Source organism: Rhopilema esculentum, chromosome 4 (genome assembly GCF_057945365.1).
Source record: "Rhopilema esculentum isolate cy_ngs chromosome 4, ASM5794536v1, whole genome shotgun sequence".
Taxonomy (NCBI): domain Eukaryota; kingdom Metazoa; phylum Cnidaria; class Scyphozoa; order Rhizostomeae; family Rhizostomatidae; genus Rhopilema; species Rhopilema esculentum.
Genome location: NC_142818.1, coordinates 2,206,022 through 2,222,221, shown reverse-complemented (window position 1 = coordinate 2,222,221; position 16,200 = coordinate 2,206,022). Strand labels below are relative to the sequence as shown.

The 16,200-nt window shown below is 35.8% G+C and overlaps 1 long non-coding RNA gene across 2 annotated transcripts in view; it reads left to right on the top strand.

Moving 5' to 3' along the window:
• LOC148960300 (uncharacterized) overlaps window positions 1-13,827 on the top strand; it is a 58,918-nt gene extending 45,091 nt beyond the window's left edge. For both annotated transcript variants that reach the window (XR_016145194.1, XR_016145193.1), the window contains 3 exons: window positions 2,457-2,954; window positions 3,089-3,215; window positions 9,956-13,827. This is a non-coding gene — a long non-coding RNA (uncharacterized LOC148960300). The remainder of the gene's footprint in view (window positions 1-2,456; window positions 2,955-3,088; window positions 3,216-9,955) is intronic.
• The last annotated feature ends 2,373 nt before the right edge of the window (window positions 13,828-16,200 follow it).

The window sequence follows — 16,200 nt, the reverse complement described above, 5'->3', positions numbered from 1 at the left end:
CAAACTTATGGTTTTAAGCGCAAAATCTTACGGCAAGACACCACAGTAGCTGGACAGGTATGGAGCCAGGCCAAAGCAACATTAAACCATAGGCAAAACTCAGCCCCTTGCTCGCTAGATAGATAGAGGTGCGACGTCTATGTATTGTATTCTTTCAGGATCCAAAGTCAAACATCATGGAAATGTCTATTTTATGACGTCACCTTGAAATGAGTCCATTTCGATAATTATCTTGTCTTCGTAGAACTATGAATGAAAATGTGTCAACCAATGGAGTGAATAATAAATGGCGTGGAAGACGTGCTTAATGCAATTCAAATCACAAGAAAGATGCTATGTTTGAATGAATCTTTTATGACTGGATTTCATGTGCTTCTTTATACTTAATCACACGTTTAACAAAAGAAAATTGCTAAAGCTAAGAAACAATTTGCTTAGGAACCAGCTCCTGCTTCCGGCAGTTTGCCAAAGTAAATTTTTCTAATCGGTGCTTCCTTCCAATGCTATTAGCGAGCATGGAAAATTTCAGCTTTAACAGCCTGCAAATGTTGTGTTAATTGTCTTGAAATGCATAGAATTTTACCAGGAAATATTTTGAGAATTGTGAGATCTGCATTTATGTGCGAATAATGAGTAAATATAGGGTTGGTGGTTTATCAACTGGTTTATCAAATTGAGAAAAACTGATGAAGGACGAAGCCAAAAAATTTTTTTTGCGGGTATAGAAATAACTTTTGACACTTTTAACACATAGAAACATAGAAACATTTGACACATAGAAAAAGGCGTGTGTCACTCTTAAAAGGTGTGATAATAAGATGAATAATCTCATAATTTGCTTCTAGGCGTTTCTACTTCAAAATTTCTTGATTTAGGCCATACTTTGAAAGTTCAACTGCTACAGAAGTGTTAATACATGACAATTGTTGTAAAAAGTTACAATCATACTACAGGGTGAGGAAACATGTCGTTTTTTCCCCCGAAAAAGTGATGGGGAAGGTACAGCGCCCCCTCCCACACCCCCTTTGGCTACGCTCCTTTGGCAACGACTTGGAAATGCAGCTCTTTAATGTTAAGTACTTTGCCTTCTATTTCTTTTTATAGTTTTACATTTCAAAAACTTTTCGAGTGTTCAGCAGTCTCAGATTCCATGACCGAATAAATTTGCTTAAAACCCTTATGAATGAAAGCCAATTTATTTATTAATAGTTCAATTCTTTATGATATGCAAAGAAACGATTTAAATTTTTCTAACTGTGAAGCTACGACAGAGCCCAAGTAATCTAACTCTGATTAACAGGATCAGAGCCACGCCAAAAAGGAACTTTGTCAAGGCAGGCAATGCGTTGGGAAAGAAATTCATGTGTTACAATGATTACAAAGTTGCTTCATAAAATTTGTTTTAATTTTGCATTATTGCGTCAATCTTTGGGGTTTACCGGCAAAAACAGTGCCTATAAACGGTAACACAACTGCACAACTGCCCTTTGCCGTTCTTACCACGTCATTTTCTTGATAGTAGAAAAAGTGCAAAACTACTGCTATTCCCTCATGAGTGTAAGCCTGCAAAAAGAACAAACCAGCTATGAAAAAATGCTACTTTTGATTTCTTTTTGCAACACGTCGAAGGCATTTCATATTTGAAGGGGCGCAAAATGAAAGGGAAACTGTGTCTTACGAAAACGAACACGTTCCTAAAAGTTATAAACAGAGTTCGTCTAAGAAAAAGGGCTGTTTTTTAAAGTTTGTGGGACATGTACCTCTTGGTGTTTCGACGCCCCCTACAAGGTGTTCAGCACCAGATCCTCCCGTCAACGACATGTGTATGGCATGTTCTTTGTCTAAAAAGCCCTAAATGCACTCATCAACATTTCAAAATGTTCTCTATTGGCCCGAATGCCCTTTGTTGTGTTTTTTGTGAACAGATCCCTTATTAGGCCTAATTTTCTAGTAGATGTGCACCCCAAGCAAATGTGATTAAAAAGTCAAATTTCTATGGATCAGTGTATTGAAACTGTTTAATTCTGTTAACTGCTGACCTCTGAAAACTGCGTCGGCGGCGAGAAGCTTTTATTAGAGTGAACAGAGGGTGAAAACTTTGGTAATGCTGGTTGGGCAGTAATAAATGACTTATTATGGCATGCAATAGCTCGCTAGTAGAGCCCTAAATGATATGGAAAGAAAATATTGGGACACTATTGTTAAATCTTCCCTGTAATTTATTGTTTCAAGGGCAAAAGCAAGGACTTCAAGAGCGGGTTGGAAATTGAAACAAAATATAGCAGCACTTATAGGCCTACGCTGTGATTTTTATTGATTTTAACTATGATCATAGAAGTAAGCATCAGTAAAAGATACGTTTCTGTGCACTCATAAAGTGAGGTAGATGATAGGCTTGTCTGAACATCAGGCTCCTATGTGCATAATACGAGCTTCTCTGCATCTTTGTATTTTAGTGAGAGCATTTCGGGCCATGGAAGCGAAAGTTGTCAGGGTGGAATGCCTAGTAGCAGGAAGAACTGACCTTCAATTGAACCACTGGATCCACATTGCTTGTCAAATAGCATTCTTTATATAATGCGGACTGTGCAGACAAAGCATGCTCGAATCTTGGCTATTCCAACAGCGCGCAAGATGAAATCTTTGATAAGCAAAAGTTTTTCATTGATAGCTCTTAACAGTCTTATAATAATTGCCGTAGTAAATCTTTGGTTTACCATTTGCACCTGCTGGTTTATTTCACTGTCCCCTTATCTAAGTGTAGGTCTAATTTACGTTGGCTTCGTTCATTATCAATGATTATCTGTTCTAAATAATGCATGTCCTTCAACCTGAAGTTGTTCATCAATGTGATTGCTTATTTCTCATTGCGTCAATCCTTCCTGATGCTGGAAGCTAAACAAGGCAGGGAGACAGTTTTTTGTTTTGCTGAACGAGGAAACTTCATTAGATCGGTGAGTAGCGCAAAATTAACTTGATTTTTAACTATAAAATTTAATTTCCTTGTTCACAAAACAAGTACTAGCGTCGTACTTATTTTGTTAAAAAAAGGCAATGGATTGATATTCTTCTTTATGTTCTTTCCTAGACTGACGCCGCCAAAAACTTCATGTTAAGGAAGAAGGCTGGGAATAACTAGATTCCACATCAATTGTTTCCAATCCGATACGTGAAAAGAAAATATCAACCACTAAGCTTCAACCCCCAAAACGCAGGTATTTACAATTTTATTGTTTAATGTTTTGAAAATGAAATAATAAATAGGATGGGATTTGTGGAATTGCTTGTACATGTTTCTTGAAAATTCTATTTCCAAATTTCGGTAGATGAGATCAATTCTTTCATAAGGATCAACTTCCAACAATTCTTCACCGATTTTCTTTACAGACATGAACCCAAAATTGAAAACCAATTTTGATAATTCGAAACTATTGTGAAAATCGCTTTTTCTTTGGGCGCAGGGATGGGCATAGTGGAGGCTAAACGTTTAGAGGGGCTTAGTATAGGTCTAGCCCGAATATTATTGCTTCATTGAGATATATCTGCTCGACTGGGCCTACAATTTTAGCCAATGTTCAAGATCTTATATGAGCCAAATTAACTTGGGCCAAGTACAAGATAATTGTTAGGCTACTAACAATGTTCCCTTTAGGACGCAAGACCACTACTGAAAATAATGATGCCATTCTGCGCCAAAGACTTTCCAGTGTACTCCCCGACGCACCGAAGATCTTCCCAAATAGGCCTTCTCAAGCCCAATCGGGATCTACAATATCTGAAACGCAAATTCTACATAAATCTGAAATGCCTTGTTTTAAAGCTCTAACAAGAATGCGTTATATATTCTTTAAACTTTGAATAGATTGGAAAAAAAAGTCAGAAACTTGTTTGAATGAATGCAAAAGAAAAGTTCAGTTTACGCTTAAATCTTGACTCTCTTCAGGCTTCGGATTATCAAGGCACGGCTAAAAGATTACCAAGGCCACTTAATCATGGAGTACCCCAGGGCTCAATACTTGGACCATTGCTCTTCAACCTCTTTATAAATGACATATTTCTCTTCATCCAGGAGGGCTCCCTATGTTACTTTGCAGATGATAATACGATCTCCATTTTTGCTATAAATGCTGATGAACCCCATAGATTTGTACAGCATTACACCAATAGATGCATTGACTGGTTTATTTCAAATCATATGATAGCCAATCCATCTAAATTTCAGTCACTTATTGCGGGAAATAATGACAATCACATTACAGAATTTTCTATAAATTATGGCTTCAAAATAAATGTAAGTAGCGAAGTAACTCTTCTTGGAATTCAAATCGATGAACAACTAAAATTTGACTCGCATATTGATAAAGTCTGCAAAAAAGCTGCCATTCAGCTGAACGCAATCAAAAGACTAGCTCGATTCATGGGTAGCAATGAAAGAGTGGCGATTTTTAATTCACTTATTCTTTGTCACTTCAATCGCTGCCCCCTCATCTGGTTATTCTGCAGTGATGCAAGCCAAAAGAAGCTCACGAACGTAAACGAGAGGGCCCTACGATTAGCCCTCTCAGACTACACTTCATCGTATTCTAAACTTCTAGTCAAGGCTAAATCTACTACAATTCATATTCACTCCATTCGGCTGCTAGCACTAGAAGTTTACAAAACTCTGCACAACTTGAACCCAGCTTTTATGAATGAAAGACTACTTTCTCCCAAAACCCAATAGCTATAATCTTCGAAAAATTGATACTCTATCTGTTCCAAAGGTTAAAACTACACGTTATGGTATAAAATCTTTTAGCTTTTTGGGTCCAAAGATTTGGATTTCTCTTCCAAATGAAATAAAATCATCCAAAATGCAAGTAAATTCAAAGTTCATATAAAAGATTGATATTTCGAAAATCAATGCGCCTGTAACGCTTGCAGTCAATGACTTCCATAATGCAATCTCTTAAATTGCTTCATGTTAGTGTCTATTAGTGTTCACACTAACAGTAAAAAATGTATCATTATTGTAATCATTATTATTATTATTATTATAAATAGATAGAAACAAACTGTCACTATCTTCCTCATTTTTGAACTATTTTCCCTTGGCTAAAACTGTTAAGCAAAATTAGCTATTTAACTTTGCTAATATGATAAAAACCTGGTTGCATCCCTTATAAAAAAGGATTCACACTTGGCTTTTGAACCGTTACGCCCAAGCATTGCGAAAGGATGAAAATTTACGAACAAAGGTTCAAAACTGACGTGGTTATTTATTCAAGGACATCATAATTCCGACATGGGTGAGAAAAAATTTCACCTCCATCTCTATGCTGTATACAGACTTAGCGCCTCAAGTTCATTTTGACGGCAATGGATAATCAATGAAACGAAAGAGTAATGGGTCCTTAATTGGGGTTTCTTGTGCAAGATGCACCTGCTTGCACTGCGTAGGTAAGCAAGAGCAGATCAAGAGCTTGCTTTCTGAACAGCTCCCTGTGTGATGATTCAATGACTAAGACTTTTCTTTATAATCAGCCAGCATAATCGTGAAAAATTTCTTCCAGCAAAATGATCCCCCACCAGCCTGTTTTGGCAATAGATTCGTTTTTCTGTATTCTGAGCTTCATTTGCTCATTCACAACATACAAAAAATTTAAAAACAGATCTAAGTAAAATGTAAGCAGGGGTTAAGATAAAAATGAAAATGTACGGTGTCCCTGGCTCGTATAAGAGTCTACCGCATACTGGAAAAATTATGTTATTTTCTAATAGAAATTGCCGGTTTAACTAGTGCATCACGGGGCTATAGCAATTTGGACTGAGCTTTTTGCTTAGAAAATAGGTAACGTTTCTTCAAATTCACTCTAGTTGTAGCTCTCAAGTTCCTAATTGCAGGGGGGTCTAATAAAGAAAGGGTTGGCATTTTTTTGAAAAACCCTAAAATTGATTGAAGTGCTTAGATTTTCCAAAAATATGTTTAAATTGCGACGAAATTATGTTCATTATGCATGAAATACATAATTAGAGGGGGAGGAGATATTAACAAATGGAGCTTACCCCTTCCCCCTACAATTAGGAACTTGAGAGTAGTCTTTTGAGACGATTGTGAATTCTTTTTCTATTTATTTGAGTTCTAGTAAGAGTTTAAGAGCTTTTATTAAGTGTAGCATTATTTCAAATAGGATTGTCAAAGTCAGAATAAATGTATCCACATAGAGGGAGAGATTCGCCGGGGGTTGGAGGGGTGCAACACCCCGTGTGTTCTTTGTTTTTTTCGGTAAACTTTGCTTTGATTCGGTAAAAATGCTTTTTTGTAGCCAGTAGTATCAAAATGGTTTCCAAAAGTTGCCTTCTTCAACTTCTTATCCTTTTTACCTTAAATTTAAAGACTAGATTTTGAAAATGGGCGTTTCTATCAGTTTCCAGTCACCTGAAGGGTATGACACAAATTCCAATCATTATCCAACACCTCCCACCCTTTCCCCTACTCTCCCCCCCCCCCCAGTTCTTGCCGCTTAAATCTGTCTCTGTCTACAAATCAAAGCAAGGAAGATAATTAACAGGAAAAAATTCATAGGGCGTGTACACATTTTTTATATTTGAACCGTCAGCCGTAACAAGCAATAGGAATCACGCTCAACTACAAAATAACACCCTGCAACATTGAAAAATTCAACCAAAGACGCTCCAATTTGAGGAAGCTTTTAGAAATTTTAAAGGATCATATCTTTTAAACTTTCCTAGAGTAATTTGCTAGAGTCAATCCAAAAAATATGCAACATAACCAAAATCAGAAAAAGCATTTCTTCGTCTAAACAATTTAGGTATTGCCCCTGACACTTCTAAGATGCCAAGCTACTCATCTACCGTGGATGAAAAATGTCCCATATCAATAATAAATAGGGGTCTGAAGATGAGTGCAAAATTCCCCAGTTAAAATAAAGAGGGATAATAGCTAGTAGTCCCCCTAACTTGAAAACAGAAGGAATAGAAACCAAACTCTGGTTTTTTAAGTAGAAAAGGCTTGTTTATAACATGGCAGAATATTAAACTCTTTCTTTTTGCTTTCGATGCCCCTGCTTACACTACGATTAGGAGCTTCGTCAAATACGCATCGCAGTTTTTGAACACACAAGGCTCAAAAGTACTACACAGGGGGTACCCTGGGTTCCAGAGCATCAAGTGGGGCGTTGGGGAAATAGGGCGTTCAAAAGGGCGTTGCGGGAGGGAAAAGAGTGCGGAGGAGTTGAGGATAGAGAAAGTCTTTATATAGGGATGTCATTGGTTTTTTTGATAAATTAATAAGCGGGGGAGACGTTTATTCCGGACTCGATAGTAAACAAACCTTTTTTTGAAAAAAAAGAAAATTCAAACCCATAATTCCCAACAATTTCTCCAGATAATTGACAGTCACCCACAGTTCTGCTCGTTCATAAACAATTACCTTACCTTCGATGTTCATATTTGACACCAACGTTCTCGGCTTTACTTAGCTAAAGCATTTAATCCAGTTGAGTATCTACAGGTGCATTTTACGATGTACGAAACGGCACAAAAAACGTAAATGCTAGAAAATGAGTAAATTTCTAATTGACCTAACTCATTTGCATTGCGTCAAACACACTTTAACCCACAAAACGATAGAAACAAGCCAACTGCTGGTGGGAGATAGCGACTGCAGAATTACAATCTCTTTTCCAATTAGTGTTGCAATGACGTTATTCCATCAAAGGCAAAACCGCGGTTTCTCCCTCACTCTCCTATATAGATATATCACTCTCACTTTCGTATAATACTTTAGCTAAGTAAAGCTGGGGACGTTGGTGTCATTTATAATATGAAAGACTGAAGGCATTTACTAATATTGGAAACAATCTTGAATATGAAAAGAGTTTTGTCTCTTTACAGAACAACGAACCTTCATGTTTTAATTTTTTCTTTAGAACTGAATTGCGACGAAATAACAGTTCCAAAATAGTTTTGCGGCGAAAGCATTCTAGTTTATCAGAAGAGTAAAGAAGATTACTTTGAAGCGGTGCAACTTTTCATTAAGAACTTTTAATCGTACCTCTCCCCAAAAAGGCCAGTCGGCCATGGCTAAATAAATTCCTAATGGAAGTCTCTTTCATTATACAAAGATTGTAATTTTCAGCGAGAATTTTCAGCATACGTAACAAGGTTTGCGAACATTGGGTTATTTTTGCTTTTACACATTTTCAGAATTATTTTACTCTGATAGAGCATGAAAAGGAAACATGAAATAAGAACTCTACAGTGCGATTACCAAGTAATAAAAAAGAGTATGCTCGAAAGTCATTTTTGTACAAGGAGCTAAAGTGTACAATGAGCTACCTTTAGGCATACGTCAGGCATGGACATACAAGGAATTTGTTGAAAAACTTAAAATGCATTTTGTGTGTGTGAGTTGTGTTAAAATGCAAAATGATATTAATGGTGTAACAAGCATTACTCCATCTCGATATGTCATAAGGTTTTATAGATTTTATTCTTGTGAGATTTTTTCAACGGCTTCAATGTAATACATTATCTTTCAATTTCATTTAATGTCTAGGGCACAGGACACACAGTGATATCAACAATATTGTAATTGTTGAAGTGTTTATCCTGTATAAATATTCCTTTTATTAAAAATTGTAATACGTGGTAAACGACTGCAAAAACATTTCGAAATGTATTTCAAGTTAATTCAAAGGGCGTGGCCGTAAAATTTTTTGCTCGTTTCGCTCGCAGTGCACGTAAGTGCTCTGTCGCGTTTGTGTTTGTATCAAGTGTGCACTACAGCATTGGATTTGTTTCACATTGTTTGCAGTCTTAAATAGACTATGGTTAGAGAAAAGGGGGTACACCCTCAACGCTAATGAACCTTTAAAAATGATAAAATTTGGCATCTTCTCTAGGGGCCACAATGCCCCTGCCTTGGGGACCTGGTGCTCTTGTGTCTTTCCTCTTGTACATATACCTATGGCAAGAACAGGCATGAAAGATCAGTTTGACTCACAGAGCTTGGCTTTAAAACCTTTTGATTCATTTATGAATAGAAATGGTATTCTTAGTGAAATTTCGTAGCCTTTACTTCGTTGGGTGCTAGATAAATTTTTGGTGAGAGAACACAAATAAAAAAATCTAAGGGGAGGTAATTGATGATGAACGAGCGGAACTGTGGGTGATTTTAAATTATTTGGAAAAATTGTGGGGACTGTTGGTTTTGAATTTTCTCAATAAATAAAGAAATATGTCGATAAGCTGTTTACTATCGAGCCCGGAATGAACGTCTGCCTGCTTATTAATTTTTCGAAAAAGAATCCACCGAAGACATTCTTGATCATTTGACAAGATGCCTAGCTAACTGAAAAAAGCTCGATTTGCTTCATATTATACGTGAAAAAGACCCTGGCCTTTTGATAACATGAAAACAAATTTATCTTTCTATAAACTGATTTCTCTAAAATCTTTTAATAGCTTGAGAAAAAAAAGAATAATTTGAAAACCTCACATTGAGCTGCAATTTCACCAGTTCTAAAAGTATCCTAGAGGAAAATCGATGTCAAGAAGCTTATGATTAAACCACTGAGATATGATGTTCGTAGTAGTTAATAAAAGTCATATGCTGAAAATCATGTTTTCATGAAAAATATGAATCACCCGTGATTTTTGCTAATTGGAGGGAAGCTTTTTCCTCAAAATGTTTGCAAGCCTGTCTACAATGAGGGAAACAAATTTCCAGGCAATAGGCGTGTATTATATAGATCAATCGGCAAAACCACTAACTAAAAAGAATGTTATGCAACAGTTTAGCAGAGAATGGTTCTACATTAATGGTGCTCGCATTTATTATGTGTCATCAAAGTCAAGAGGCCAACCAAAGACAGCTACCACTGTTACTAGGAAACATTTTTTATGTTTCACAACACTTGCTGAAATACTGCGTTTTAATTATATTTTGCAGGTGAGCAACTCATGGTGTGAAGACAATTTGGTTTCAGTTTTTGCAATCCAGCCTACTATTTGCAAAATATTGTGGAGAAGCTGTCAAACTAATTTTCTCTACTGGTTCCACAAGAGTTTCAAAACTGTTCAACCAAAGCTTTTGAAAATGTTTGATATCCGTAATACCCTGTGACAAACGTGTCCGAAATTCGTATGAATTTGGGCATGTATTGGGTGCTGGTTGACTGAAAGCCAACTAAACATGGACACAAGAACAAGAGACAGACTGTTATAGAATAATTTTCAAGGAAGATAACGTACAGTGGGAGAATAACTGCTCAAAATGTTGGCACAAAACAATTCATTGTTACCAGGGCCAAACGGAAGCACACAAATATCTTGCAATGCCCGTATTATCAAGTTAGATATAAAAGAAGACCTAGTTGAAGGTTTGTGTTGGATGGTGATTGCCATTGCATCATCGACTTTAAATGCTAATGCATTGTATAGTGTCCAGAAAAGATTCAAATCAAAGCGAGTGCATCGTATTTACCTTAATAATGTCTTTATAAGTAATTTCTGTGTTGGAAGCATCGCTTATTTGTCATACATGCTGATAAAGTTTGGAAGCAAGAGATGCTGGCTAAGGGATGTATGCTTCATTTCAACTGTGGCTTTTACTAACATCAATCAACTCTCGATGATATGTATTCTATTTTGCCAATTAAAGAAGACCGTCAGAATTCATGTTCTACACGGAACATTAAAGAAGATCTCTTTCACGGCGCACATTATTGCAGTGATTAGCAGTTGGGTTTTCTCCATCGTTATCGTAATGATATTGATTTTGCGACCAAACTCAGTTTTCTCCCTCGTCTTTACTATTTGCAAGGTCATTTGCATTATTGGACTTTCCTTTAAAGCAATACAATTCATCAGAAAAGGCATCAACTTGCAGACAAGGAGATCATCTCAAGTGAGCAAAAATTCAGATACAGACAACACGAAGACCGCCATGACTATCATGACATCGTTTTTGCTTGTCACCATTATCACATGGCTGCCACTTATTGTTATGCTCTCCTTGCAGAAATTCGAAACTGTCTCGATGCAAAAAATGGCTCCTGTATTGATGATTGGAGTGAGAATAGTGTGCCTTGGTCCTTTGATTGACCCTATATTCTATTTCTGGTCGAAACGGACTAAGAAAGCGGCTACTTCAAGAACATAAAGAAAACAGTGTATATAAAGATAATTGTTTAGCTTAAGTGATGTCAACTATAGTAATATGAGTTTTTACAATCAATTTTGCTTATACAATGCTGATGCGAGATAATCTTGAATGGTTTCAAATGACAATAGTTCTTCGTCCATCCCACAGCAGCAACAATTTGATCAATCAGATATTGTTTTTAAGTCGAAATCAATCGATTTAAATTGTGCAATACCTGCTGAGGCTTGCAAGACGCAAGGGCGAAGGAAGGAACAGGTAATAACTAACGGATAGGAGTATTGTTGCTTATCATATGCATGACTTAAACAACAGCTTCTAGATTGCGATGTTAATCATCTGCTTCAACTCAAAAAGATAGCACTTACTGTCGCCCCAGTTTCTCTTCTCTTTTATTCAAGTCATCTGATGGGAAGGGATATTGTAGAGTTATTGACTAAAAAGCGATTCTCGCGAAAATGTATCCCAAAAAGTAAAAGCAAAAAAATAGGGCATCTTTTGGAATTTTTAAATTAGCTGAATTCTCTCATACTCCTATCATAATACTATGTCAGCAACTATATGGGGTGGTATTCCCCTGCCATGCCAGAGACAGTATCAAAATGAGTCAGTATTTATGCGATAGAGGACATCTGGCTTCTTTTTCCTTTGCAGGCAATTACCCTGGGTACCGGAGCCTCATCAATCCGGGGATAAGGTATCGTAGACAGCTGCGGTTGCAAAGAAAATGCTTGCTAAAAAACATTTCTGTGGCTAGTTTCTAACTATATTTCTGAGACAAAATAATGAAGAATCTTGTACCCAGGGTAGCAGGCAATGGGAGACAGTTGCTCCCATTGACCAAGAGTTTGTCCCTGTAAATAAGGCCAGTGGTGCATGCAGCTCCTGGAAATTAAGAGGTTCAAGGGATGGATTCCCCAAGAACATAATGCTCAGCCATACCCTAAAACTTTCAAAAAAGCTGGTAGCATCCTTTTGAATATATTGGAATCAAATATCTTCTCTTTTAAATTGCAATCAGGCATCTTTCAATATCGTCTAAATGTGGCCCCAATCCCGACCAATTTTTTCCCAAGCTTGTCCGAATTTGAAAATGATTTTATAATAGAATATAACAAAAGAAACACATTACGTGTTATTTATCGCTTTTTTATACATGCATTATATTGATAAAAACGTACAGTTTAGTCAGCGATGCATTTAAACGTAAAGTTTAGTTTCTGCTTTTGCTCTCCATGTAGAATTTCCTGTGCTTCACAATCATAGCCTACATTTTCAATTATCATTTGTACAGAATTTCCATCATCAACTTCTTGCTCATACCTGTTACGAGCCTCTTAGTTTGCTTCTTAGATTCAATGCAGTGGCATGGATTATGAAAAATTTTTATCGCCTCGTCGCAGGAATCTTATGATTCACATCGAATCATATTTTGACAATGTCAACATTTTGTACTTTGATTTTCCTGTTAAACTTTTATAGATGGTTTAAGTTGTCCATTATTCATTAATGTTATACTACATTTGGTATCAGCATTTTTTGGTGTCATGCCAAAGTTTTTGACCAAAGTTCTCTAAAGTGCTTCCAAAAATTCTTTGTCCGATGTTTTGTAATCTATCCTGTCCAAATATTTCAGATTTAGATTAGATTTAGATTTAGATTTAGATTTAAATAAGATTAGATTAGATTTAGAGTAAATGTGTATGCAGTATTCTTATTTTTACCTGAGGGTCGCAGCAGCCTTCAAAATCTTGAGGAGGGGGCAAAAGCTAAAATCTACGTAATAACTCCCAATTCTTGAAATTAAACACTTTGGAACCAAGGTGTTGGTCCCAATTGTATTTGTTTTGTAGATGTGGCATGAAATATTTAGTTGTCCTGAGTAAATAATAGATGTAAAAGTGGAAAAATTTATCAGAATGCGTTGGTACCATCAACTATCTGCCTGTTTTGCCAAATTTTAATAATAAACGAACAAATTAAAAGCCAGTGGAGCAGATTGGCAGATTAATCATAATTAAACCCGTCAGTTCACATGCATCATTTCAATACAGGTGGTATGACGCAAGCTCACAAACACCGGTAGGTCTATTAATGAACAATGAGAAAGAGATTGTCTAGTAATCAGACGGTACCATCATTCAAAACGAGATTTGAATTTTTACCTAGCAAAGAGTTATTGCATGACTAAGGGGAAATTCAATATCTTTAAGGGTGTGAATTCTATCAAATTTGGTTTTTCTAGGTAGGAAATAAAAGCGTTTATAAGGCAAGATGTTTTTAGGTATTGGCCTAAGACACTTCCATATTTTTGGAATCTTAGACTGCATCGGGACTGCATGCATATCTTTTCATGTGCAAAATTTCTATGATTAAAAAATATATAGATATATACATACCTCTAAGGTCACACAGCTAAGTGTTTATTAATGTTTCTTATGGTAAATTTAGACATATTTGGGATTCTCATAAATGAACAGACTTCCCTTTGTGCTATGATAGCTCAATAATCTTGCTTTGCTCTATGCATTTTGATTCTTTTTTTCTTGTGAAAATCCCCTAATCTCTCCATTCCCCCTTGAAACTGGTAAAACTATATTTTTGATATGGCAAAATATATATAATATAAATAAATCTGAGTGGATAGTGCCTACAATTTTTGATGGGGGTGCTGCAATAATTTCAGGGAAAACCAACTCGATGTCATTTTACAAAACTTGAGGAAGAATCTTTAGAGAACATTGTTCCTTTCACCATCCAATGCATCTGCGGGAGACAAAAAAAATGTTCAAAATTTTTCACATTTTTCAAAAACGTATGAGCTTTCTCATGGCCTCGCTTTGAAACCCAAGAACCTGTCGAAAAAATTTACATTTCGCATAACTTTGTCGTAGCATATTGATGATATGCCATATAAGGCAACTGGATTTCTTTTTATGGCTTTCCGTTCTCCACATAGCAGTTCTTACGGCATTGTTGTTAGCAACTCGAGGAAATCCTAGGCTCTAGGCCAGATGTATCTTTGGCTTAAAGTATTCAATTGTTTATATTCTAGTTTTCCTTTCGACTAAAGTCTTCTACTTTCCGATCACCAGAAACCGACAACCAGTAAGTTGCACATCCTACGCAAATATTGAAGGATGGGCGTGCTTACCCGATATTTGCCATGCAAAACCCGTAATATAAATGGTTTTGCTATTTCTGGTTGTCTATTCAAAAGATTCTCGGTTACCGGCGCGAATAATAAATGAAAGGGCGAAGAATTTTGTCGGTGGCTCTAATTACTCTTCAAATGATGTCATTTTTTGGCGGTACTCTTTGTGATGCAACAACATGAGTCCAAGAAAGTGCTTATCGTTCCTCTGGGCCATTTCCTCGACTTTTCGAAACGCTACTCAGAGAAAAAAGAAAGTTAAGGGGTTTGGTCCTGTGCTCGAACTTGTACTATGCATGCTTTAGATTGTGTCATTTTTCAATACGATTGCGCAAAGCCCATTCGCTGCTCTCATTTTGAAATTATCTACACCCCAGTCCACCATTTATCTCATTTGTGATGAAACACGAAACGAGAAGATTTTTTTCAAAAAGTGACTGAGATTTTTACCCCCTTTTATATAAACCACAAATCAGTGTCATATTATATGTTTTTTGCCACTGTCTACCTTTTTCCCAAGATTCTCAGGATGAGTGGCCCATTATCTTTTCGAAATAATAAAATTTGTTAAACGCACGTAATTGAATTAATCAATATCTTAATTCAAAATCAATTAGTAACGCGTTATTAGTCATAAATGAAATCAACGCATTATGCTTTTTCACATACTCTAGAATGAACGAGGTTAGAAAACTTTTAAAAAAACAAGTTAAAAAGGAAAAGTATGACGATGTTAAAGTATCACTGTTCCATCCCTTTTTTGAATCAAATTTAAAGATATACTGCAGAGACAATTAGGCCATTTTTATGTTCTTGACCCATTAACCAAATATGACATATTGCAATGCTAAGAGAGGTAACAGAGAGGAAGTTTTAGTATACAATGCTGATGAATGTGGTATCGAATGACGATAATAATAATAATCATAATAATAGTAATAATCAATTTATTTATAGTAGGCGGGTATAATATAGCTGTTTATGTACAATTTCTGTATAAGCTAATTTAGGCCCACTCTACAAAGATTTAGAATAAAAAGCAATTAAGAATGAATAATTAATAATTACATATATAAAACAATTAGTTAATTAATGAAAGAAATGAAATTGAAGATTAAGAAAAAGATTAAATTTTGCAATGCGCTTACAGTTAAAAGATGTTTTAAAATTTTCACTCCAAGACAACTTTTTTTACGAAGCTTATCAACGTGGTATCAAATGAATAGGGTAAAGTGAAAACGATAGCTTTCGATAAAATTAGTGGTTTTATTCCTATTCTAAGAAAGTAAATGGTTGGGTGCCATTACCAACAAAAACTAAACACAAAGTTGGAAGGGCAAACTTCTAAATTGAATTGGCAGAGGTGGCCGAAAGAACTTGTTCTCGAAATGGTTCCGTGATGTTAGCGGTTCAAAAAATGAGGCATAGATGGAAATATATTTTCTGCGTATTTTATTTTTTTCATGTAGTTATATTTTTTTATTTTCAAACATGCTTGAGTTATGAATTTAACATTCGTAGGTTAGTTGTTATAAATTATAGACTCCAGATAGGATAAACCCTTGAGGCCTGAGTCAGCTTTACATAAAGGTAAGCATAATTAATCCTTCAATCTTCTTGTCGATTGGTACGTTTTTATATTAAGTAGATTCGAGAAATAAGCTGGAGAACAGCCCCTGATCAATTAAAAAACATTAGGAATCATACATTTTTCTAAATCTTTCTAAATCATAGGAAGTCAATTGATTTTCGGAAATTGATTTTGATTTTGTGGTTTTTAATTTATGCTTTTAACAAGAAGTACAGCAATTTTGCTTAATCAAACATTGTAGCTTTAAACATTGGAAAAGCTATTGAAAAAAATTTATACTGGAGGATG